General features: G+C 40.6%; 2 long non-coding RNA genes across 3 annotated transcripts; both read right to left on the reverse strand.

Annotated features, from left to right (window-relative positions):
• Window positions 1-17,477: 17,477 nt before the first annotated feature.
• LOC139614217 (uncharacterized) lies at window positions 17,478-19,840 on the reverse strand. 2 transcript variants are annotated; one of them, XR_011686936.1, is made up of 5 exons: window positions 18,837-19,840; window positions 18,645-18,748; window positions 18,347-18,530; window positions 17,828-18,177; window positions 17,478-17,732 (listed from the first exon to the last, which is right to left on the reverse strand). It is a non-coding gene; the product is annotated as an uncharacterized lncRNA (long non-coding RNA). The 2 variants fall into 2 exon arrangements; XR_011686935.1 differs by having other exon boundaries at window positions 18,645-18,751.
• Window positions 19,841-20,311: 471 nt separating this feature from the next.
• LOC139614137 (uncharacterized) lies at window positions 20,312-24,974 on the reverse strand. The gene is made up of 4 exons (XR_011686903.1): window positions 23,791-24,974; window positions 23,528-23,598; window positions 22,742-23,295; window positions 20,312-22,473 (listed from the first exon to the last, which is right to left on the reverse strand). It is a non-coding gene; the product is annotated as an uncharacterized lncRNA (long non-coding RNA).
• Window positions 24,975-27,739: the final 2,765 nt, after the last annotated feature.

Here is a 27,739-nt window from a genome sequence, read left to right on the forward strand (position 1 = left end):
TCAAAAATCAGAAGCATTCCATCACACAGACGCCATTTTTGTTGTATAATGAAGCTTAGAGTATCTTCTCCTGCTGGCTTATGACAACTAGTGTGTGAGGAACTGGTCTGTCTGAGATTACAAGAAAACATCACAATGCTAGTCATTCACTCAGCTTCTCGCCCTTCAAGTCTACATAGTTGGGAAACACATGTAAACACGAAACTCCGGTTCTGGCAGGTTTGTGTGCCATATTTTGTGAAGTAATGGCAGGCTGCTATCGTTATGCTAAAGAAGAGAACAGTAGTTTATCTTAATGACAAGTCTAAAACTGTTTGGCTTGTTAACAGGAACAATCTATTTTTATCCTCCTATTTCTTGTTATCAGTGTTGTTTAGAGAGTAGCGAAAACCAGACTTTACAGGTGATGAAGCATGAGATTTTTCACACCACAACTACACATATATAGTTAGCTAACGATAGTGACCTAGCAGCACTAATACTATACAGCAAAAAATCATATACGGATGATTTTGAGTATGAATAGTGGAGGGATTGAAAAGAATAACACTACTGTTCACGATGGAAATGAGAAAAAAAATTGACATTTTTTTTCTTTGAACTAAATGCTGACGTCAGAATGCTAACATACTCACAATGAAAATGCAAACACACTGATGTTTACTAGGTTTAATGTTTACCACCTCCATTTTATTTTGGTGTGTTACCATGTTAATATTTGCTAATTAGCACTAAAAACAAAGTATGCTACAGCTGAGGCTGATGGGAATATCATTTGCTTTGTAGCAGTGGACTAAAAACTCTGACCTGATGATGGTGCTAGATTAACAGTTCATGTCCCCTTCAGGATATGCTGACGGTGATATGCTTTTACAGATTTTTAAATCAAATAAATTAATAAAAACAGGGGGAAAAATGAAATTACATAACAACAAATGTCAAACCAATGTTAACCTTTCACTGAAGCTTGTAGCACAATGTTAAAGACACATTAGCTCTAACATGATGTAACCTGTAACAAAAATACGCAAGCAATTGCTGCATAGAACTTACAGTCAAAATTATGCCAAAGCATTCACCAGGTGGTTTTTACTTCTTAAGAACTGTAGTATTAAATGATATTGTCTGTTGCCCTTCATGATTTTCTGAGCACACTTTGTTGTCTCATGACAAAACCGGTGCGGTCTGACATCCAGGACACCCTCTGATAAACTCTCTCCTTGGACCCAAGCTGAGAGGAACCACGAAGGATCTAAATCACCATCTGACTCTGATTTATTGTCAGTGCCAGTCACGATGTTCCACTGTTGTGGTTTTGAAAAGATCCGGCCACAGATTAATGTCACCACCAGTCACCAAGCGTTCCCGCTCCCACTCTTGGTGCTTGGCAGAAGATAAATGTAGTGGTATAAACTTATCAAGCTCTCAGGTACAGCTGAAGGTAATTTACCTGGTTTTTGACAGGCTGTTCAGAAAAAGGGACATAAGTTAGAAAATCACCCAGCTAAAAGTTCTGAAGTGAAGTATTAGATACTTACAAAGTGCAACTAACTTGTGAACTTTTCCTGCACTAAACCATCGTTTTACTCGACTAACCTTTTTAATAACCAACACAAAACGTTCCCATGGAGAGGACAAGACTTCCTGATAACATCATAGATATGACTCACAACTTGGCCGTGCTACTCATGATGACTGTATTCAGGTGTGACGATGGCCTGCTGATGGTTTTAACCTCTATACACTCTGAAAAGTGTGTGGCGTGAGATCTCTGGCAGTTGTGTGAGTCTCACAGTTAATATGTGACAGCTGGCTGCCCTGTTTATTAATCCAGGCAGTGTGATCAATATCGGCTAAGTAACTTTTATAATTCACCTGATAATGGGGCTTCATAGTGTGAAATGCCCAACAGATATTAGCACTATACCCCTGTTTGCTGGTTAGATAGTGGGGAGGGGAGGTGTTGTACTGTTCCTCTCCTCTGGGAGAGTCACTCTGCTGCTCCTTCCCAAACTGGATCACTGTCAGTTCTGGTAATGAGGGGTAAATCCTGCAGACATTACTTAGGCTACATCCACACTATACTACGTTTTTGTCTTAAAACTACTCTGGAGTTTTTGAGCCCCAAATACGGAGCATTTTAGAACTGTTCTAGTTCAGGGTTGTGTTGCATCGGATTATAAACAGTATGTCATTCCCTCCACTGACAGTTATCACCATTGACATTAACACACGCTGCTGCTGTGTGTAAAACGGCCTCTCGAGTTTCACCGACAGATACCACTGTCCACCAACATACTGGTGGAGCTGCACTGGTAGCTACTTGGTCCAAATGGGAGGAGTCGTTAGACAAATGAAATCCACAGGGAAGGTTTTTACATCCATTTACACAACTACTTTGGATCTCTCTGTGGGGTCTTGTGGGACTCCATAGATGAACTCCCCGCATGGGCCAAACAACCAGCGACCATTGGTCACCGTGTGGCCAACCACCCATGATGTCACCAGGTCAGGAACCCTTTTCTAAACTGCAGCCGTGCGACAGCTTAACCAATAGTGAATCATTTTAATTGAGCACCAGGTGGTGGCTGTATGTGGTGGCATACACTCGCTCCTCATTGGGAAGAACTGAAAAAAAGATCACACACACCTCTCTTCTACGCTAGCACTTTTGTTTACCTTTCACGTGCCAGTTTGAGTTGACACACACACGCGTATATAGCACAATTCATGAGATTACATATTGTGCATTTTAACGTTTTATCTTTTAAATAAAGACTTTCGAACTTACCTGCAGGTGTATTGAATGTTCGTTGTCAACCTTTACCACTTACTTATAACAGCGCAGCAGGAACTCAGGGGACAGGATCCAACCGCAGACACAGAGTCGAGGCAGATTCAGTGGAGCAATCTTTAATGAATGGAGATAAGGTTAAAGCAGATGGGTGGATGAAGGGGAGCACCGGAGCTGGCAGGAAAATAAGCAGGAACAGGTAACAGGAAAAAAAAACAGTGACTGACACATGGGATAAACATGAGGAAACAAAATCAGGTACAAGATGCACTAGGAGACATTTGAAACTGAGCAGAGCTGGATGGTTTATTTCCTGCCTTAAACCCAAGGGCAGGAAGTAAGACAAGCAACAGCCACACAAGGGAAGTATTTTCAAAATAAAACAGGAAATAATAACACAGGGTCCAGCACAACACTCACAGAAATCACAACGCTATTGATATTGTAATTTTGGTTGTAGTTATAAAGTTAATTATTGAACAGAGCTCCAAATTGACAGCTAGTATGTTTCATGCGACTGAATCAGTGAATTGGCTGTTCTTTCCCTTTTTAAGGGTGGTGCCCCGAGATGGACTTAATGTAAGTTAAATCTACTACTTAAGATTAATTACTAATATAATTCATTATTACTGTTATTGCAGCGCACAAAAAACGCAAATGCCACACCAGAGACCAGGTTCACATCCACAGTTGTGTCTGTGGTTTAGACAACAACAGCTGCTTGTGTTAGTGAAAGATGGGTGGTTTAGTTAAATGTAAATAAACACACTGTGTCTGAGCTTACTGTGAAAAAAGAGCACAATACAGTTTTATACTTGTTTACTTATGGTTGAAGTCATTCAGACTGATATGGTTTTGACAGATTTATCTGTATTCATTTGTATTCACGCAAGGCAATAATGTTGCACTGCATATTGTGATATTGTTTTGCACCTTTCATTTGTTCAAATGAGGAATTTCAGACAAACTTAATTTTTGTTCATTAAACATTCTGATTCATTATATTATGAGTAAGAAGTTTAAATGTGTTATGATGTTATGGATGTTATGGAGATTCACATCAGTGTTGGAAAAACATCCATATTTATAGTGGAATTGATTAAAACCATATTGTTCAGTCCTAATGTGCATTTGTTCTGCTGAGGAAATGAAAATGTGAGTCTGTGTGATTCAGACTAATGAAATCCAAAGTCCCAGCCTGGATCCAAAATAACCTGTAAATTGTTCTGATAGTCAAAGGCCATTTGTAGAATATGTGGTAGCTGAACCGGAACCTGCTATAGTGACTGAGGCTTAGAAAAAACAAGAAAAAAATCAGATGAGGAACGAAAATCAGCAATTGATATGATAGTACCTAAATCCATTGGATTCACAATTGACTAGAAAATGCTTCATTACAAGGTCCTGCATTGAAAATATTGAAATTATAAATGTACACTCTAAGGAAAATGTGCTATACGTATTAACAGTAAAAGTAGTAAAATTAGTAAAATGTCTGCTGTGACTGTTATTATGTACTTCATCATATTATCATCACTAGTTGTTGATACATTAATGTGTGTGCACCGTTTTACTGTTGTACTTGAGGTTTTTGGTGGGAGAATTAAAACTATAGAGGAGTTACTGTGCCGTTGCAATGTGACTAACCAGGAAAAGACAGAGGCAAACAGAAAAGTCTTAAACCCTAATGCACCTACTGTACTGATCCCTACAGCCAACAGACCTGGAGAATGGGGCTTTGTACTAGATGTTAAATGCTATTGTTGTTCTATTACAACCCACTGTGACTCCTCATCACACACTGCTAAACCTGAGACAGTGGTGGACTTGGGTTCACCTTTCTTTTCCATTGTGTCCTGATAGCCAGTATCTCTTTGGATTCACCTCAGCAATATGTACAGCAGCGTTTCCAGAGTTTCTGCTGATTGGTTACGATAAGTGCCACAGCTGTAAGGAGGGAATCTGATGACCTCATGGTCAGTTCAGTGAACTGCAGCGTTTGCCGCAGCCACTCGATAAACAGGACCTGCTCCTCTGTGTTGAGACGTAATAACAATTAACATTTTTTCAAAAGACGTAGAGTCTTACAACGGAATGTGAGATTTTCATTCTGATAGTTCCCTGTAAAAAAGGTCAGTCAGTGTAATTATGGCAGATTGACAAATACATTTTTTCAGTTTCAGCCATTGGCCAGAAAGTTACCTTTGAATCCTGGGCGTAATTTCAGGTATCAGCTCAAGTTCAAGATTCAATATTCTCTAATGTCATATACTAAGTGACATGCACAACATTACCAGTGATGGAATTATTTGTGCACTGTGTTTATTAAACTTGTGTAGCAGCATAAGAAGAAAGATATATATATAGAGAGAGAATAGTAATTATATATACAGTAAATGAAATATAGTAAAATAAGAAAGTAAGTAAAATAAGATAAAGTAGGACAATCAGTCTGTGCTGGTCCTCGCCTCCCCTGTGTTGCTCCAGCCCAGTGTGTACAGATGGTCAAGAGCAACTTCAGAGCATGAAGCTGATGAAAACTTCTCTCTTCCTCCCTCTCCCTCTTTCTCAAGGTCCTCATTCTGTAAAGAGCCTTGAGTTAATTAGGATTTGGCTTTATATGAATAAAACTGAATTGGATTGAATTGAAGATGAGTTGACAGAAGTTGGCATCAAACATTTGTTCTTCCTTTTCTCGGGCATTAGTTCTCAGCCTGGGAATTCCTTGAAGTGACTGCTGCCATTTTTTATTTATTTTTTGCTGTAAAAGATAATGTAGCAGTAACAATATGAACAACATGAAGTGGACATGATCTTAACCATGTGGACTTAAACTGACACCTGCAGATACAAAAAAGTTGTTCTCAAGTCTATTTCCTGGAATTGATAACATGTTGACAATAATGGCTGCTGTTGAAACACCACAACTCCCAGTGAGACAGCTCAGCTCCTGCATGGTGACATTCCTACACGCGGCCATTTGATGTCAGCATAGTCTGCAGATTACACAAAAAAGGCACCAGGCACTGAATTTGCTTTGGCAACACATACACACACACACACACACACAGACACACACACACAGTGCCCATTCACATGTCAAGTGTCCAGTATTTACATTTGGTAATTGTCTTTTTGTGAGACTCTCTGTGTCAACAAGTCTTACCCACCGGATTCCAAATTAATTTTCAGACTCACTGATTGCTGAATTATTTACTCGGTGGCCATGCACACTGTGCACACCCCAAGGATGGCAGCCTCTTGAAACAAATGTATCGTGGGTAGGTCCATTACCTTTATATACTGTGACATTTCAGAAGGGGTAAAAAGTCTGTGTAGGGAGGGTGGGGTGAGGGTGGGGAGTGGAGCGGAGATCAGCCATCATGGCAACCTGTCAAGAGACTGAAGTCTGTAGGCTGGCTCCCTGCATTTAAACTAAAGTCGCCCCTTCACTGTGATTTACATTTGCTGTATTTTTAGATACCAACACCGACTGTGCCTTTGTCTCTGTCGTCACTTTTCACATAAAGGCTGGTTCTTTCAGCAGGTTATGATTTTGTCAAATCCAGCACATTTAAATTCTGATTCTGAGAGAGCGACTGAAGTTTTGCTCACAGAGCCAAGTGGAGCTGAGCAGCCTGGAGTCTGGTTATTTCTTTTGTTGCCTCTGTCAGTTTCCACAGAGATATTACCCTTGTATGACACAGGCAGTGATGGGACTGAGCATGCATGAAAGGTGTTGGAAATACTGATGCAAAAGAAAATCAATCTCTGTAACTGATAAGGTTGTTAAGACATTTTAAATCTCCTGAAAGTGGTGCGTTGCTTGTTTCAGTATCAGTTATGTGAAACAAAAAAGAATGAGGAAGATGTTCTCATGGGAACTGAGGAAATGATGCTTGAATGTTTGTGTTCTGACAATTAATTTGCATTAGAAAAATGCAAACTAACTTAATTTCTTATCATTATAACATTCAATTTCAGGATTTAATAGAAGTAACATGTTTTAAGCAGAGATGTTCTTCTAGCAGGCAGTTTTAAAGGTCCCACATTTTACACTTTTCAGGTGTTTTAAGTGTTGATCTCCATCAGAAGATATATTTGTAGTTTTAAGAACCAAAAACTATCTCAGTGTCGTTTTACATCTCCTTTCTCAGGCTTCTCTCTGGAGCTCTAGTAACAACAGGTCAGTGAGCCAATCAGAGGAGAGGATCTAACATTCTCTTCTGATTGGCTGACTGTTTTCTGAGTGATCCAATAAAAATATAGCTTATTTCAGGTAAACACTCAGAGAAACCAAATCCTGCACAGTTGGATGGTGGGTCCAAGTGGGTGGGGCTTGCAAGAGCAGTCACTGCTTTGTTGTGACACCACAAAGTTCCAGAAGTCCTGGTTTTAAGGCTCAGTTTCTGAATACAGGCTGTGTGCATTTCTCTGTGGACTGAGGCTTTGATACTTTCACAGTATTAATATAGAACCTAGACCTGCTTTATAATCAAAAAACACATGGACATGCAATTTCACAATTATATGAGTCACTGTGTGTAGTGAGATGTTAGTGCAGTTATGCAGGTCAGATGTAATTGCGTTTGTTTAAATGTTATGTATGCTAATAATCTCAGAATGACAAGAAAAAAAAAATTCCTGATGTCATCAGTGCTGTTGTACTGCCGAGCTCCGGTGAATTTTACTGTGTGGATGTCAGTGATAAATGAGGAGCCAGTTAGTGACTGACACTGCTGTGTGGGAATGTGTCACTTCACCTGCAAGGTGAGTACCATATATGATGACTGCAGTCTTCAAATAGTCTAACTCATAATAAGGGAGAAGTCATGCAGAGAGGAATGACAGATTAGCTGCTCTGCTATCCTCGGGGGGGCCAGGAAGGGCTGCGGCTCTGTGGAGGGGGGGGCTCTGTTGGACATTGATCTGCTGTTCGCCCTGGGAGGATATAAGGGAAGGGAACAGCTCCTGTGGAGTGTTGTTTTTCCTACTGCACAGAGATGTGTTCTGCACATGATGAGATACAGCTGCTGCTGCTGGTGTAAAGTCTGATGGAGTCTGATGACACCCTCTGTGCCCCCGCTAACAGAGACTATCCAGCCAGGACACACAGATGGACAGCAAGGACGGTCACTCCCCTAATTACCACTTTTGACTTGCAAATGTAGTTCACCACATGGTAAATATAACCAGGGACTATGGATTTTTCTGGAAGCCTTAATGTGTCAAACCTGGGAGTAATAACAGAATAGCCTCAAACACAGAAACCTCACATTCAACAGATTACTGAAAGTAAATGAACTCTGTTTGATTACTGACACACTATTTTACCCTCTAAGGCAGTGGTTCTCAACCTTTTCCAACTCATGGCCATTTGAAAATCTTAAAAATGTTGGCAACCAACATCCAGCTCCCTAACAATATGAAAGCAGAGAAAACATGTAGGACGTTCAATTTTTCTTTTCTGTTTGGTGGAGGGGAGATCCCTTGTCAATTCACCATCTGTCTTGTCACTCTCTTTCTTTTTAATTCTTCCTGTTGCTAACCAGCTGTCCATTTTGATTCTCCAGTTTTTTTTCCACTGATGTAATCCTTCAGTGCACAATCACACTAAGATAGCAAACGTGTTAGACAGGCCTTAGTAAGTTAAACAATGAAAAGAGTTTTTAAACATATCCGTAGCCACTCTTTGTGAAATATGTATGAAACAACCGTCAGACACCTTCTCTAAACGGATGACATCAAGCTGTATGCCAAGAATGAGCGAGACATTGACTTGTTGATCCACATCACCAGGGTCTACAGAAATGACATTGGAATGTCATTTGGACTAGATAAATGTGGTCGGATGGTATCAAAGAGAGGGAAGATGGTCAGAACCGAGGGGGTTGAACTACCAGAAGGCAACATTGCAGATGCTCAGGACAACTACAAATACCTTAGGGTCCTATAGGCAAATGGAAACCATGAGGAGGCCACAAGGAAGTCAGCCACAGCCAAATACCTACACAGAGGAAGGCAGGGCCTGAAAAGCCAGCTGCATGGGAAGAACAAGATCCAAGCCATCAACACGTATGCCCTGCCAGTCATCAGATACCCTGATGGTATAATAAGCTGGCCAAAGGAGGAGAGCCACCAACATCAAGACAAGGAAGCTCCTCACAATGTATGGAGGGTTTCATCCCAAGTCCAGCACCCTGTGACTGTACACTAAGCAGAACGAGGGAGGCCGAGGACTAATGAGTGTAAGGACCTCTGTCCACGATGAAGCAACCAAGATCCAGGCGTACATCATGAAGATGCCCCCAAAGATGAACTGCTAAGTGAATACCTCAGGCAGCAGAAACCCGAGACTGATGATGATGAGGAGGATGAACCAACATGGAAGGACAAGGCCCTACACAGCATGTACCACCGACAGATAGAAGAAGTGGCCGATATCAAGTGGCTGGAGAAAGCTGGAGAAAGCTGAAAGACAGCACGGAAGCACTAATCATGGCATCACAAGAACAGGCAGAAGATCAACGGCTGCGGTCTAGAACACCAGAGAAGACTGGAAGTCCCATGGTCAAAATGGAAGACACTTCCTAAGGTGGTTGAGAATGACTGGGCTAAGATCAGACTGACAAACTGGTGATGGCTGACCCACCAGACATCATGTTGGTCGACAATCTACAGATGAAGGCAGTGGTGATAGATGTAGCAATCCCAAGTGACAGCAACATCAAGAAGAAGGAACACGAGAAGCTTGAAAAATACCTGAAAGAAGAACTAGAAAAGATGTGGAGAGGAAAGGCAACAGTTGTACCAGTGGTAATTGGAGCACTGGGGGCTGTGACCCCCAAACTGGGAGAATGGCTCCAGCAGATTCCAGGTGCAACATCTGAGGCCTCTGTCTAGAAGAGCGCAGTCCTAGGAACTTGGTCATGAACTAAACCTAATCAAGTCATGACCATTATTATAGTAACCATGGTGACGAAGGTAGATATGACGCCCTTAGTTGCTGCCACAGGGGCGCTATTTCAGGACACACTCCTATGGGTCGTATCAGGTGTTCGTATGGTTGTTCAGGTTGGAGGACTGGTTGGGTATATTACATATTTTCACCAAAATTGTGCTGTTTTGCAAATGATTTGTGGGTCTGTTTGCAATAGACCACAGGTTGGGATCCACTGCTCTATGGCATTTGCCATGTTGACGCGTCAGATGAGATGAACACTTGAAAGTCGATTTTCTTCACAGAGGTAGTTTTTAGCACATCTTGTATTTATTTTAGCAAAACACTGACCATACAGTGTTTATACTGGGCAAGTGTATGGAGCCATAAGACTCATTACGCCATGCTGATGTAACCCTAACACCAGACACTGATCACATTTAACAACTTTGTCTTTCAACATTATATATGCACGACAACTGTGGTATGTTTACTTTAGAGGAAGATCATAAAACTTTCAAGGTACAGTCACAACCTGATTCAAAGGAAGGACAAAGAGGAGAGGGCCACACATGGCTTTTTACCAGCAACTCCTCCAGCTGAACAATCACACAGGTCGTTTTTTTCAACCCTCTGATACGACTCATGAGTGTTTCCTGAAATAGTGCCCCTACTGCGGCACGTGTACTGGACCTTGGTTGTCATGGTTACAACAGTAAACATGCGAACTGTACTGAGAGCGCCACCTCGTTTGCTATAATAACAGTCATAGCTTGGTTCGGATTAGGAAAAGTAATTTGGGTTAAAATAAATGAACCTCCTCAACATCAGACAAGGTTAGTTGTCATGGTTACAATAATAACAATGTGGTTAACTTTGTTGAATGGCCGTTGATAATAGAAACAACATTAACTTTTGTTGACCCATCCATCCACCCCAACCTCCTCCTGACGTGGACTTTGTCGCTCTATAAACTACGTCACCGCACTTTTCCCTTTGCTCCTGTCATCATTACTACGACCACTAGATGTCGCCTAGCAACAAAACCTAACTATGGGTCATAATAACCTGCTGTACAGATGGACTTGTTTCTTACAGGATGAGGTACAGTCTCCTTTTTAACTAAAGACTTATTTATTAAAACATGTAAATATTCTATATATTTTGTAATGTAAAGCAAATACAACTGCTGTCCTCCGTAAAGGAGCAGGACACCAATGTTTTACAACTGCCTTTCCTACAGAGGTGAAGCAGAATATTCCTTGACAGTATCTATTGTTTTTGTAACCAGTAACATGTCCATATAGCTCTGCCACTTGCTGTGACTCTTTTTTAAAATGTACAATAATCAGACAAGACTCTGTACTCTGTGTACTTTTATGACAATAACAGTGTGTGATCTATGTGTGACAAAAGCTTTGTGAGACACACAAATGAGTTAAACAAGCAGAGTGTATGATACGTTTCACTCCTCAAATGAAAGCACAGACACGTATATGCAGCAGTAGATGGATGGATGGCTGAGTCGGAGCCACAGGGCTGTCTAAATGAGCTGGGTTGTTGTGAATCCATTTGCTGAGCCTCAGCTCAGGGCTTCTATCTTCCCTCTCCTTAAATCGTTGGGCCGCCTCAGAGGGGCTCTAATTCCTGTTTGGCTCTCATGATTCTTTACTGCCTTGATGCTGAATCTTAATGTGACCCAGGTTTCTTTCATCTTATGCACGCTGAAGTAAATCCAGCTGAAGTTGGTGAATGTCAAACTCCAGGAGAGGCTGAACAAAAGCTGATAATGGATGACTTATAAAAACCCCTGCATGTGGGCGAGGAAGTGGTAAATGGACTTTTCTCTGCACTGTATTTTTTTTAAGTTTGATAAATCTCTAATAAGATCGTGTAACACTGATAATACATGCATTTTATATTAGGCTTTTTTTTTAATTAGCAGATTCAGGGCTTTGTACCTTCTGCATAATAAATGGATGATTGACTGGTTCACACAACAGGCTACTGATTCTCATCATTACACACTTCAAGATGTGAGGCCTCAAAGGTCCACCACCTGCTGCCACCTTGTGGTACAAATTAAATTTACATAACAAAGAATACACAAAAAAACCCTGTAAATCAGTGTGAATAATTTGAGTCCACTTCCTATTTCTTGTCTCTGTCCAAGCTGAATCTCTGATGCTGAAAGTCTTTAGTAAGAAGAAGCAATTTTCTTCGGCTGTACTCAACCGTGTTTCCTCGAAATTACATTTATATACGATTAAAGTGCAACAGTAAATGCATTTTGTAGGAAACATAATCACTAGCTGGATTATGTGCATGGCATTTTTTTTGAATGAATGAAAGTGCACATTTAAAAACAGCAGCAGAGTCATCAGGAGGTGGTTGAGGTGGATGGTGGACATAAAAGCACGACAGTCAAACCACAATCACGGTTTACAGTCCTGTCTGTGGTTTAGGCGACAACGGCTCTGTGGTAAAGGTCAGTAAAATATGGTGGTTTAGGTTAAATATAAATAAACAGGTTATGAACTTTTTTGACAAACACATGGATTCAGAGGTTACTGACCTTGTGTATCTCTCCAGATTCACTATGCATTAATTAAATGCTTTTAAAAAATGGTTGAGACTTGATACTGAAGATATTTAGCATTTTTTAAATTTCATTTATTTAAAAAAGTAAAGTGACAATCTTTAAATTGTTACCATGGTATATAATCCATACCATAAATATTCAGACACTTACACCTTTTTTTTAAAATTATTTAATCTCTGAACATTCAGTTTGACATAAAATAATGGATGGTACATTTAAGTTCCAGGTCTCAGTTGGGTTGTATAAGTTTGGGTTATTTGGGTTCATTTGAGCAGGTTTACATCAACATAGAAACATCTCTGTGGGAGATACAAGCCTTCTAACACATGCCCAAAGTTTAGGGGTTCAGAAGGAACTGGACAGATACACATGTCACACACACAAGTCAAACTAAATCATAAATCATACTTTATATCTGGTGGAAATTCATTAACAGTCAATGACAGCCTGAAGTCAGACGGTTTGTATCTTAGTGATGATGCTCTCCCAGAGCCTCACTAGAGCCTCCTTCAGCATGGGGGGGTCTGTCTCAAGTCTGGTTTTGGGCTAAAGTTCAGTCAGACTGAGATCAGGCGCTGGACTCGGCCAATCGAGTATATTCTGCCTCTTGATCCTGAAAAGCTCTTTGGTCGCTTTGACCTCATGTTTAGGACCACTGTCCTGCTGAGTGATGAAAAGTCGTCCAGTGAGTTTTGATGCAGTCTGATCCTGTAGACCTCTGTATTCATCCTGCTGCTTCCATCAGCAGTGACATCATCAGTAAATGACAGTGTGTCAGTTTAACTGTCAGCCGTAACACAACCACAGTCATGGGCTGTTCCTGTTTTCCTCCACACTGTCCTCTGTCCATCATTATTACAGAGGTTGATTTTTGTTTCATTAGATCAGTGACCATAACTCTATCTGTTTCTTTCTGTGTGTTTTAGTGAACTGCAGTCTGATCGTTCTGTTTTTCAGGTCTTGGTGGTGAATCCTCTGAGGTTTTCTCTGGATCCCAGAGAAGGAAATGTGTCTGCCTACATCCTGGAGAGAGGTCTTTAGCGTTAGACATTTTCTTTCTTCAGATATTTGACAAGTGATACAATGATGATGACGTTTCATCATACACTTACTATAAATACAAGTGTGTTCACTTCTTTGCTTTCACCTGAGGAAGCTCATGTGTGGTTTTCGGTGAGAAGATGCATTGATCAACCTTGAACCATGTTTCAATCAGTGCAAGCATCACTGCTATAAATACAGCAGATACTAACAAATATTACTGTCTCATTAGACCAGATGCCATTTAATCATTCTACATTTAATTTATGTCTCTGACTTGATAATGACTGTTCAAATATGTTTAGAGGCCTCCATGACTGATCATTTGACAGAAGTGACTCAGATTTTTAGTTCTACAATGAGATTCAAAGCCAGGGTAAAGGGACAGACTCATTTGTCACGATGAAGGGCAGAGCACAGTACATTCAAATGAGCTTTTTATTATAGCACCGCTCTCATTTCCTACTGGAAGATGTTTCTTCATCACCAGAAAGTCACTTTTTCATTCTTTTCCATTCTGTTCTCTGTGGAGCTGTACATCACTGCCACGTCAGTACATTGAGCATATGCAGCGATACTGACTAGACGCAAGAAATAACATATTTCACAAGAGACATTTACTGTCTGTCTCTTCAAAATGTGTTGCATGCAGATGACTAAGTGCTACGAAGCCACAGGCAGAGAGCCAAACCTCACCACTGGAGTGTGTACACTCAACACGTTTAATAGCGTCTCTGTTTTCTAGCTCTGTGCAAGAAACTCAGGAATCATCTCCACACAATCATGGACTTCAGAAGCCAAATAAAAGAGAGTTATTTATGCTATTTTCATGTTTTATAGTCTGAAATAAATTCATTACAAAAATTGTAATGAACCCTCAGCTTCACTCTCATCACTATTAAGTCACGTTGAGCAGCCAAACATTACTCAGACCAATAGAAATCTATGAATTTTAAACTGATCAAGTAAAATAAATTAAATCCTAATACATAAGGAAAAGTTAATTAAATTAGTTACATAGACTTCATTTCCCTATTTTTTTCCTCTGATGGTAGAAATTAATCACAAAAATGAAATAAAAAATAAAACACTGATGCAGACAGTTGAAAAAGTGTTTTATCTCTCTTAAAAAGCTCCATTATGGTTGTGGCTACTCTAAACTCTGAAGGTTAGTGAATTAATTGGACCAGTGAGAAGAGAGCGTCCATTTCAGCATCCGCCCACTGGTTTCTGATGTTTGTGTCAAGAATTAATTATCTATCATAGAAATCCACTGCATGTTTCATTCATTACACTGCATTTACTACCAGTGAACCCACTGATGTGGCTTTTATTTTTTACAGTGTTTAGTTGTGTCACTGTTATCACATCCTGTTAAAGGTGGCTAAACACTGCATGAAGTGTTTTCATTTCAACAAGTTCAACAACTTGGATTTATTTTTTTTTTTTTTATTTCTGCAATTCATAGATGTAATATGTCATATTGCAATAACTATGTAATTGTTATTAAGATGAAGAGTAAGATTAGGATTAAGATGGTCCTTATTAGGCCCACACTGGGGAAATTTAGTGTCACAGCAGCAAACTGGACAGTATGAAAAATAAAGAAAAACTGCCAGATGTTGGTAACAATACTTACAAACATAAATAATAGATAATAAATATAATATGCATAATACTAACTATATTTTGAATGTCCCTGACTTACTGAGTTTTCCCATTGGCAGTCGTTCTGTCAAAATGAATTGGTGAAAACAATTTCTGTTTACAGCCTGCAGTGTTGCCAACTTAGTGCATTTGTTGCTAGATGTAGAGGTTTTTTTTCAAACAAGACTTGGTATAAACCTGGTATATGGTTGGACCGCGTACGGATGCCAACCGTGGTCTTCAGGCTATGCCTCTCATTACAGGCTGTCATCCAGCTGGTTTCCAGGCTGCCCAGAAGCTGCAGGGAAACAGAGTAGCGTTTCAAATTCACTGAGCCTTGCCTCTATGACGACAAATATACTATTTTCAGACAGATTAATAACTAAATATAAGACACACCGAAAGTGGGAGGTCCAAAAAACCTCTGGCTCATATAGACTCCTATTCAAACTCTATTGTCAACTCTAATGAAAACTAAGTCGATTGCTTTTTCCCACATCTCAGACTGCAGACAACAACAGCAACAAAAAGCCAATGGGACTTTAAAATGGGCTTTTTGATTACCGCAGAAAGTTATGTGACAAACATGTTTATGATACTTAGGCCTACATGTTTTGTTGAGCAAGATTGAAGTAAAAAGCTAATGTGAAACTACATGAATGAACTACACCACAGTCGCATAACTTCAACATCACCACCAGTAAGCTTTGAACTTGTGGTTTGATTTAGCACTTACCTCTTCTACAAAAGCCCTGGAAATGTTTTACAATAAAAGCCAAAGGTTTAAGGTCTCAGTTGTTTTATTTCATGTTTCTATCTGCTCCAGAGGCTGAGAAATAAAGGTTTTGTAGTGACAGCCTTGCATCACCTTCAGCTACTGTAGCAAAAAATCCCCAAACAAAACAGAACAAAATATATCTGCCATTATGTAGTTTGTCTTTCATTAACATGTGGTCCTAATGAGAGCCTGTCGAAACACCACCTATGGCTCGATTCACAGGCTTGTATTAACATATAATACAGTACATATATATATATATATATATATATATATATATATATATATATATATATATATATATATAAAAGAAGAGGCTCTATGTGTACAAGTGATAGCAGAACTGTAGCCGTAAGATCTGTTTAATCCAGCAGGGCCCATGCACAGTATTAGTATTTTTTAATCGTTACAGCCCTACAACATCAATGGTTCACAGCTGAGGAACAGTCCTCAGGAGAGGCAGTTCAACAAACAGCTCTCCCTTGGATGGCTCAGTGCTCCGCAGGAGCCAGAGGTGGGAATAAATAGAACAAAGATAATGTAATTAATCCATTATGGGCCAACAGCAGGTCCTCAGAGGTCCAGTCAGTCAGGTGGGTGGGGAGGAACTCAGGGACAGTTTGACAGAACTGCCAGTAACTGCAGTGATTTTTTTTTTAACTATTTCATTGTTTGTGCTTCATTTTCTTGCTGCACGGACTGTGGCTGTTTAAAATACACACCCAGTTTGACTGTGTATGCTACAGTTTTTGTAAGAGATTTCCCTTCTCACAACAACCATCAACCAACAACATACACTCAAACTACATTAGACAGTGTGCTCTGCAGTGTGACGCCGGGGGCACACTGGTGCATAGCGTGTGCGTCATGGCTGCTGTAGCTGATCTGCTGTGGAAACAGGTGTGTGTTCACACTGGCTGCATGTCTGCTGTGTTAATGCTGCTCTCAGATCTATCTGTCTATATAGAGTTTGCCAGATACTTGAATGTTGGATTTAGCTTAGTTTTAAAGTAATTTCTTATATATTTGTGACACAAAATTTCACTAAAATACCACCGTCTCCACACGCAGCTGCTAAAATGAGTATAACGCGTTATTTTTTTTTAATCGTTTTAATTGCGTGCCGCCAAAGATTCTTTATTTTACACCGTCACTGGTGCTGGTACCGAAGATTTCTGAGCGTTACATTCTAGAATCTTAGGCTGCTACTATTTTGACCCTCTGATGCACCCTTACTTGTTGTCAAGCTGCCACAGACACTTCCTACAAAGATTTTTCATGGTGGAGCAAGATACTTCATGGACAGTCATGTCTGTGGGAGTAAAAGGGGGCGGTTCCGGTCTGCATAAAGGGGCGTGTCGGGAGACCTACAGTGTTTAAATCAACTCCCTGAATCGTCGTTGAAGATCAAATGAGTTGGAATATAAATATATAACTTACCCAGAGCTCGTCTACTGATAAATAAATAAACTGCTCTGAAATGCAAAATAATAGAATTTTAATCATGTGATAAAACATGCTATTAATCGTGATTTAAATTCAGCGATTTATCGCGATTAAGAAAAAATTGATTTGACTGCCCTATTTATATGTTTTCATGTCTGTGTATATTCAGATTCAGTCTATAGTGTTTCCTCAGCATTACATTAAAATAAACTGACACTTCACTGCAATGCCAACTGAAATGTATTTATTAACCTCTATTTACACAGAGTGCCTCTTTGACCAGTTTCTTACAGCCTGAGGCATATTTGCCTCAGTGGCAAAGCTTGCAGCCTTGTTCAGTAAATTAAATTTTTCTAGGTTTTTTGAAAAACAACTCTAAGGCTTGATCATAAGGAAATTCTCCAAGAGGTGGCCCATTAACACTCAGTAGCATGCATGATGCCAGATGGTCCCCCTCCAGCCTGTTCCTCAAGTCTGTTTTCACCTATAAAAAGAATAACAAAAATGAGTGGGGTGAGGGATACTGAGAGAACCATACACTCTCTCATTTCTGATAATACTATTATTTAAATGTCTTACCCTGTTCATAGTGGAGAAATCTCTCTCACAGTTCAGATCGGAAGTGGGCACTGTGAGGGTGATGGCTGGCAGCTTGCTCAGGGAAGGGTAAGTTAACTCCATTGATCCTACTGGGATGCCAGTTTACCCATTATGGTGAGCTGGTCCATATTCTGAAACATTAATCTGGGTTCCTCAGTCATGTTTCTGCACAACTCCACTTCTTGAGTCTTGGTATTTCCCATGTTGATGGTATCATCCTCCTTGACCACTTGAAGTCCCAGCAAATGAAAGGCTCCCATGGTGTCAAGGTTTTGGAACCTTCTGTCGAAGCTGTCCTGGAGGCCATCTATAGATAAGGTCCCCTTTAACTAAACATGGCACAAAAAAAAGGAAAGTGATTCAGTTTGATTGATTGATTGATTGATTGATTGATTGAACCATTTATTTCCACAAGTAGACAAACTGAGACCTGGGTCTGTCATTTTATTTTGTTTTCCGAGACTGATAGTCCTTGACAGCCATCCAAAACAAAAGTACCTGTGTCCTGAAAGCACCTCCCTTGTCTGCTCCACCTGGCCTCTCCTCTCCTCTCCTCATGGTTGATATTAAAGGCAACTAATCCTGCAGGGCTGTCCAGGTCATTATGGAGTCAGGCCAAGAATGAGCCAGGGGGCTCGAGCATCACCTTGATCTCTGATGGTCCTCAAGCATATGGTTGTTACTGGAATATGATAAAGGCAGTTACACAATGCTTAGCAGCTTTCTTGGATGCAGTGAGTACAGCCTACTATTTAGTTGTATTACTTTGAAATTATGAGATACATGTTAAATGTACCTGCTCTGCTGATGGCTGGTGGTGGTGCATCTGCCTGCAGATATACTGCAGCCACAAAGTGGTGAGTGCAGCAGAAACCGTACAGGCCTTTGGCTACTGGGCACCTACTGACCAACAAAACAACAACAAAAACAAAAGGAGGTTATACTTTTTATTACCACCTATTATGATAACTAATTGAAGGAACTTTACCTTGTGCCAGTAAGGCATGTGACTTCACACTTTGTTTGTGGTGTTCTGTTGCCTTAAGCTTGTCTAAGTGATCATCTCTGTAGAGTTGGCAGCCTGTCTCAATGAATGGCTGTTTGGAATCTCCTCTCTTTGGTGCCTGCTTATACTGTCGACATGAGCGGCAGAACATTCCTGTAGGGACAGACAGACGATAATATTACATTCCAAAGCAAAGAATTGCATGATATGGTGTCATGGTGAGTACTCGCCATGATCAGTGTGGTGGAGCCATGGGTGGAACCTTGTATTGTCTGCCCATGCAGGATCCCAGCCTGAGAGCCTGTGTTCGGTTTTGTTTTTCTGGCAGCTCTCCTCTTCTCTTCCACTCTCCTCTTTTTCTGCCCTCTCTCCTGTTACACTGTGCTCTGCTGCTTCACTCTGGTCTCCTCCACTCACCTCCACTACTCCTGCCTGCCTGCTTCTGTCACCTGTCTAGTTGTATATTGAGAAGAAGTAGATATTTCCCTCACATTACAAAGATTTGATCAAGCAACCAGTAATAACATTAAAATATTGCAGTAGCCTCCACTAACGTTACATAGCCTGTGGTAAAACCAGGAGGCTTAGCCTGTCTTTCCCTTTATTTTAACAAACTCATCTGAAAATGAAATCAGGAGTAATAGTTATAAACACTGATGATGATTAGGCCAATTATACTGACCTAATTATGATTCGCTAACGTTCACATTAAAGGAGAATTCTGGAACAGGCTGGTATTAGCATAAAGCTAACTCAATACTGCACAGATTATGGTTGTATTGTCCTGAATGAAAGTAGACTGCTTACAGACTCTCTACTCCTTCAACTCATTGGCCATAAAGCATGTGGTTAAACTGCTGTCATTATGGTTTACTGTAAACAAGTGGACACTGTCTACATAAAATAAAGCATTCTGTAGCCTATATAACTATCATTTCTGAAATTAGCCCTTTCCATGTAATTTAACACAGGTATTTACTGAAACATCACAACCTCTACGGCTACATCTGTAGACTACCTCAATTTCTATTATATTGCTTTTATTACCTCACCTTTTTAATGTTTTCCAGACGTATTTACCTGTGAGTTGTCTCCTCAGATATATTACCTCAGGACTGATGATTTGACAGGTTGAGAGCGAACCCACCAAGGTAACGTTATTGGTGGATAAACTAGCTTTAGAACACAGTGAACTTTATGACATTAAACTACACTAAAACTGGACGGGTCCGAATAACTTCTGATTAGTGCTGCTGATTATTGTTAAACTGTGACGTCAGCACAGGCCAGTGGGGGAGGACACTTCAGCAGGACACAAGGCAACTGGGCCTATAATGTGTGCCAGCCCTAATCCTGAAGCAGCGGCGGCAATAATTTTGCAGCAGTGGCCCCACGCCACAAAATGTACATCGAGGAAAAGCAGGCCTAGATGTAGAAAACCATCATGGAAGGTGCCAGAGCCCTTATGTAGTGACAACAGGACAAAACAGAAGAAGTGTTATGGTTCTGAGTAGTATGTTTTGGTTGTTGTACTTTTTGTTCTCTTTCTGTTCCCCCTCCCTTTTCTGTTTCTCTGCAGAGCTTGTGTGTGGCAGGGGGTGTGGCTGGCTCCTCTCGATGCAGCAGTAGCACACCTGATTCCACTCAGCCCTTTGCCTCACTGCTCTTAAACCTGATCTTCACTGGTGGTTGCTGCCAGATTATTCCATGCTCTCTTCCTGCATGCTGGTCCCCTGCTGCCCAGCCTCCAGGTTCTCCTTCGCTCTGTGTCTCCAGCCATTCTCCTGCCAGCCAGCCTCCTGCCTCCATTGCCTGCTTTGTTGGACTATTTTTTGGTTCGTGTAATTAAAGAGTCTTCAGTTTCCACTCACCTGTCTCAGTGCGTCTCTGCTCCGGGGTCCTAATCTAATAGGGAACGTAAGAAGAAGTTTGGAATAATTCAGCAGGCGTTTGCCAGGACAGATTTTCAAAATCGTTTTTAATGTTACCGTTGCTGAGATCGAAATAAAGTATTGCCTTCATTTTGATCTCGTTTCAGTTTCATGACCATAAGTGTAGTGGTGTCGGAGCGCACCAGAATAACACTCAGCCACTTTATTTTAATAAAATATGATGTTTGCATAATCTGGTTTAAATTTGTATACATTTTTAAGATCCTTAAAATCCAATCATCACTGACATGTATGTCATGAAGAGAGCTAATAAAAACATATGAAATGGTCAAAGTTGTCATATTGAAATTTAAGGTGTATTGATAGATTTCAAAATGACAATCACTCAAAACATAATTAACTTAATTAGTAAAGATGAAAAGGCAGAAAACATCCTGTCATTCATCCTTCACTCTTCTGACGTTTCTTCATTTGTGATGCATTTACACAGAAACATGATAAAGTCAGACTGTTACACCTGGACAGCTTGTGATGCAGCCGCAGAGCTGCTGGAGATCAAAGCTTAGCTACGTTTTCATAGCCTAGCCTGTTAGCTTAGCTTCACCTCTGTTCCTGTGAATGGATTTTTTTCCAATGTGGCTTGATTTGTTTGACACATGTCAGCAAATGATTTCATTCAAAACACAAACAGTTCATTCATTGTGTTCATACACCTACTGGGGGAGGGTTGACAGTTAGAACCATGTTATTTTTTTAGCACTTGCTAAATTAAGCCCTCAACAGTCTGTCTCCAGTGCTTCAGTCAACATCCTAAATGCACCTGTGTATGTAATATGACTCAGTCTAACTAGTGGGTTTGTTGTGGGTCTCTCCTGGGGTGTGAGAGAAGTAGCCTGCCAGTGTGTTACCACAGCCACAGAGCGTAGAGAGATGGTTTGTTTGTTTTTATTTTAATTTTTATATTTTTGCTGTGGCAACACAGGTTGTGGTGTGGCAGGCCGCCATGCAGAGGAAACGCTGCCGGATTTTTGTCTGATGCTGCGTCACATTCTCAACATGATCAAACTGTTCGTAACGTCTGATCATGTGATCATAGCGGACCGATGTGTGTTATGTTGCCACCGTAGGAACTGTGGTTACGTGACCTTCGAATGGAGCCGCAGCGTCACTGTGCACGTGCACACGTCATTGGTGCGCTCTGTCAAGACACCCTGCATCTTAGAGGCTGTGATGATGTTGTGGTGAAAAAATCCGTCCACAGACAGACAGACAGTGGGGTCCAAAAGTTAGAGACCACCCTCCCAGGAAAGTGGTGTCAGCCTTTTGGACCCCACTGTAAACACAGCTGCCTAATTACTCCAGACCTGGTCTGTGGGAGTCCCTGTGACAGCAGGTGTCTCCAGGACCACGTGTTGTCATGATGACACATATCTCTGTCCTGTTGTTGTTGTTGGCCCTGTTGTTTTTTTCCTAATTACAAATTTTTTGTCTTTGTCTTCTTACTCTCCTCGTCCTTCAACTTCTTTTCTTTCTCCTGCTCTCTTTTCTTCTCATTCTCTCCTTGCAAATTCAAAGTGTTCTTCATCATGGGTTTCATGTGAGTCCTCGGGGTCTTCTGGGTCCTCCTCCATACAACCCTCATCTGTACCGTGGCTTTTTAGAGAGCAGGCTCAGGTGGAGCAGGGTGCAGGAGGACAGGAGGACAGGAGCAGTGGGCTGTCGTTCACCTGGAGTGTTAGAAGACAACGGGTGAAAGTTTCACATTGTGTTGCTGATTGTTATCACCTGACCGAAGAACCACACAAGAACTCCACTGTACATGTACTATGTGCCTGTACAGATGGCAGTAAAGTTTCTTGAATGTTGATGATTATTCAGGGCCTGAATTCACACCAATGTTGTAATCAGTGAACTGATATCAGTTATTTATATTCAGTGTGTATCTAATAGAGATAAACTGCAACTTAAGCAGCAGACGGGGCATAAAAACGGCACCTTTCTGAAGTAAAAGGCAACAGAGCAGAAAAATGGCAGCTCCACAGCTGACTCCTCGCTGTCATCACTGGACTCATCATCATCTGTGGAGTCGTCATCATCAGTGGGTTCACTGTCTTCATCATCAGATTCATCATCACTGGATTCAGAGGAGGTGTCTGACCGGTCTGGAGAGATTAATCAAGCATGAAGCCATGAAAAAAGACTGACAGTATGTTTATCCTGACTGAAATTCCCATCAGGCTTTAGTGGGAGAAAAAAAAACTATGATGATCATGAATCTACAGCCTGTTATCAGAGTAGAAAGTGTCCTGTATTTCAAACAGACGTGGCACCTACTTTTACACCTAGCTGGTGTCCTCCTCTTTCTCCAGATGGGGTACGAACTGAGGGTCCTCTCTCCAGAGGTCGCTACAGTTCAGATCCTTAATTAATGGATAGTCCTCCACTTTCCGGCTCTTTGTAGATAGATAGATAGATAGATAGACTATTCATCCCCTAGGGGAAATGCAATTGTCCAATAGTTGTCATTAATGTTGTTTAACATCCCACATCTAAATAAAGGAGAAATGAAAGTTACATGACAGAGTTTTATGGACAAGTTAAATGACAAAGTGTTTTTTCAATTATCTTTAAAACACATTAAGATTCATTCAGAACCATTGGAGTGATAAATGTATAGAACATTTAAAAGTGAGCTGAAGATAATGAATTGCAATACAGATTCTTATGTTTGACCTCATCTACGAGCTCCTCTACTGGTACATAATTATAACCTGAGCCCACCACTCTATTGGCTTCCCATAGCCCAACTTCAGGTACACCTCTGGGGCGCTGTGAAGTGGAGTTCCTGATACCTTCAGGAGTAAGTAGACAAGGACAGGAAACAGAAAATGATCAACAAATACTATAACACAGCATAACACTGGAAAAATGCAAGGTTAAATGAATAGAAAAGAGAAGAGTCTCTCTGTCCTCTAACAGGGAGCTCTCTGACAATCTTTAGTTCAAGTCAGCCGCCATGTTGATCTTTGAAAGAACCAAAATACCCTTAATGTTGCCTGTGGAGCTGATCAACACGCTGCAGAGGAAGGAAGCAGAAAGATATCTCATGTTAGATTAAACACCAGCCTCAAGAAGCTCAGATTTAGTCAAAAATATCAAAAGTTATAAACATATCATATCTTTCTGCATATGCACAGTTTAAAAACAGAAATCACAGCAGGCATAGCAACCGTAACTAAGGAGAGTGGGCCTTAGCAAACAGTCAGTTAAATGATGCTTGAAACCAGAAATAGAAAAAAAAAAAAAAAAAAATGCTGCACAGACAGTCTCTGGGGGTTGCAGCAGGGCGGAGCAGTCCCCACCTACAGGGTCAGAGGGAACCATGAGGACGGTAGGTTTAATACTGTCCTTCATACTCTGTTAGTCTCCCTGGTTAATTACATGTACATAGCACAAAGCAGCCTCCTTAGCTCCAACACACTCCATCACTGGCCAGTCTCCTTGTGTTCTTGTCTGACATGCCGCTGCCCCAGCACCACAGAAGAGGACACTCTCCACCACTGACTGATGAAACACGAGCCAATAAAGTGGCTGTCTGCGGAGGTGAGGATGTCTCACTCCACCGACACCTGCTGGATGCATGGCTCTGTGGGTCAAGCTCTGCCGCTTGAGGAGTTTCATGGAAAAAGCCTGACCAGTGTTCCTGCGGCGCACAAGGTTCACAGTCCTGCACAAAACACTGGAAACTCGACCGGGTTATAGCCCCTCACCTCTGGTCTCCTCAGAGGCCGACCACAGACTGCGTGGGTCTAAATCACACATCATAGACACATAATATGTAATAGATGAATAAACAGTATACAAGGGCAGAGTATATAAGGTGTGAGGGAAGTGAAGAAAAGCATTTTTCTGCCTTTTTCACTTTAGCTGATGGGGTTTGAAAGGTTTTGACTGTGTCAAGTCAAACAATAAAACAACTCTGTCTTATTTTTGTCTTATTTTCTGGTCAATGCCTGCATAAACTCGACCGGGCATAGAAACCGACAGAGGACACTGGACAACTCCACTCAGTATGGGTTGAGTAACAGGTTGATAACCTTTATTAGAAATAAACATTAAATCATGGCAGTTAAATCAATTCATTTAATAACTTAAATTTATCTTAACTAAATCATGTCATATTATTCATTTTCCAATTACGATTTTAAATGTGAATTATTATTATTATATTTTTTAAATTTAATATAAACATTTCCAATTTTTATCATGAGAAAATGAAATTCCTTTAATGACTTTTTGCTTTTCAGATGCAACCTCTGAATTCTTCCTTTCAAATAAATATTGTGAATGATCCAAACAGTCTGTGAGTGTGACTATTTTATTTAACGCTGCATCATAACTTATTAACTGATCAGATTCATTAATTTACTTCCAAAATGTAGTGGAATATTAGTAGCACCTTATAATTATTAGACATGTTGATGTGTTAAGAACAGCAGACTATTCTGAATTAGATATATACACTTCACATTAAACCAATAAACATAAAGCAATCCTGACTTTTCTAAAGTACTTGGAGAGAAACCATCTGACTCTGTCCTGAAAGTCGTCTATCATGCTCACATGTAATTAGATGATTGAATGTAACTCATACCTTTGCTCATTTAAGTAAGTAGTAATAAATGCCTTATTTAATCAAACGACCCCAATAAAGTCAATACAGAGAAATTCATAAAACATAAGTATTAACAAAAGTTTCATTTCAACCGTTGAAACATATTCACATCCGTGAATCTCTGTATGATTTAATGAAATTTATTCAGTCACTGACAAGTTGAATTTTAAAGCGTCTGCTCTCACACGCTTTGCTGAATGTTTTTTTTTCTTTTTAACCAAAAGTAATGATTTGTTCATCACCTTCTCATCAACCAATCATTGACTTCCGTTTTCAGGAGCTGGGCTGCAGCTCAGGTATGGCTGCCTGGCAGTTGTTTGAATAAATCAGTTCTGGGTCGCTGAGGCAAAACACAAGTTTAAAACTAGACAAACAACTGATTTCATCACGTGAATCTGTAAACCTACTATGTTGTTGTACACAGAACTCTCAGAATCTGTCTCCTGTCTGTGCGTCCTCTGACTTTTTCCTTCTGATATAAAGGTCTGAGGACAGAGGGGGTCATCATGCAGCCCCTTGAGGCAAATTTGTAATTTGTGGATGTTGGCCTATATAAGTTAAATTTGATTTGACAGTGCATGCACACACTCACACACACACACGCACACACTCACACACACACCTGCAGAGGAGATGCTGAGAACCTGAGCATCACATTTGAGCAAATGTCAAAATTCAATTTAATTCTACCTTTAGTTGGAGCCTGTTCAGCTGAAAATGTCAAATTGTAGATTTCAAATCAAAAGGGTTAATCATCTTGCCAGCATGAATGTGCAAATCCAATTTCACCGCACTCTTCCATGATGATTATACTACATCCTGTGTGCTGAGTTTCACTCTTTATCCAGTGGGTGGTGCTGCAAGGCTCGTCTTCTGCTCAGCATAAATGTGATGAGATTAAACTGGAATAGGTGAACACTGATTTAAAGACTAAGAGAGGTCGACTTGGTGGACTGTTTAGATGTTAATGTCTTCATCCAGTGTGACGGAGCCTGAGAGGATCTGCCAGGAAGACTGGGATAAACTGCCCAAATCCAAAGCCTGTGGAAAAGCCACGACTAACAAGAGATTGAAATTAAAATAAGACCCAGACTATTTAATTAAATGAAGAGAAAATAATGAATAATATGATGTGTGAACTAGCTAATGTATGACACGAGGCATTTGTCTATTATCTCATTAACAATTCAACGACCATCAATCATTTATCATTTATCAGGAGCTCATTTCCTCTTTGTTTGGCTTGTGAGTAGCTGCTGCTCAACAGTAATCAAATCTCCCAGACCTAAAGACAAATCATTTTGCCAGAGGTTTGTGGACTTTCGGCATAAGCTGTTTATAACACTTACCCTTTTCCTCATTTGAAATGCAAACTGAATGGCTGCTTTGCTGTGTGAGTGAAACACAAGGTAGCTCCTGCAGATTCAGCACAGATGAGGAGGATAAGCACCGCTCACTGCTGGGGTTTGGTCAGTGTCAGGGAGAGGGACACACTTCACATACAGTCAAAAAACAGTCAATCAGTTAAATTTAGCTTCTACAGTGACAACAAATATTTTAGCTTCATTGGGTCCATGTTTCAAAAATTGAAGCTCCATGTTTCAATTTCTGAAACATGGAGCTTCAACCAGTCCTCCAACCTGAACAACCAACAGCCCTCTGATACGACTCACAGCAGTGTCTCCTGAAATAGTGATGGCAGGCATACCAGACCTTGGTTGTCATGGTTACAATAATAAACATACGTACTGCACCCACCGAGAATGGGATACCTACCATTGTTGCCATGGTTACCATAATCACGGTTACGCCTTGGTCAGGTTTAGGAAAAGATGGTGATTTGGGTTAAAATAAGTACTTCCTCATCATTAGACGATCTTTGTTGTCATGGTTACAATAATAATGAACAGTCATGGATAATAGAAACAACATAAACTGCTACTTCCACATGGGAATTGAACACTGCTCTCCTGTGTCATTTGGTTGATCTGTACAGCTCTGATACAGTGTAAAGACAGTGAACTGTCAACAGTTAGATGTCAGTGTCAGTGAGATAAAATAATGTTTGATTATATGCATAATTTCCTGTGACTCCTACCTGCATTTTAATCATTTGACATTTACCTGACTTCCTGGCTGCTGGACGACAGTGTGTGTTTGTATATGTCAACCTCATAGTGGAACCAGGAAAAGGCAGGGGGTCACCAGATGTTCATTCAGATACATCATCTGTGCCCCATACAGAGTGACACTGCCACCTACGATCCTAGCGCCTGAAATGCCTCTGACACTGCCCAAAACACTGTATCAGGTATCAC

Source organism: Trachinotus anak, unplaced genomic scaffold (assembly GCF_046630095.1).
Source record: "Trachinotus anak isolate AG129_WGS33_773 ecotype Australia unplaced genomic scaffold, CSIRO_AGI_Tana_v1 ptg000033l, whole genome shotgun sequence".
NCBI lineage: Eukaryota > Metazoa > Chordata > Actinopteri > Carangiformes > Carangidae > Trachinotus > Trachinotus anak.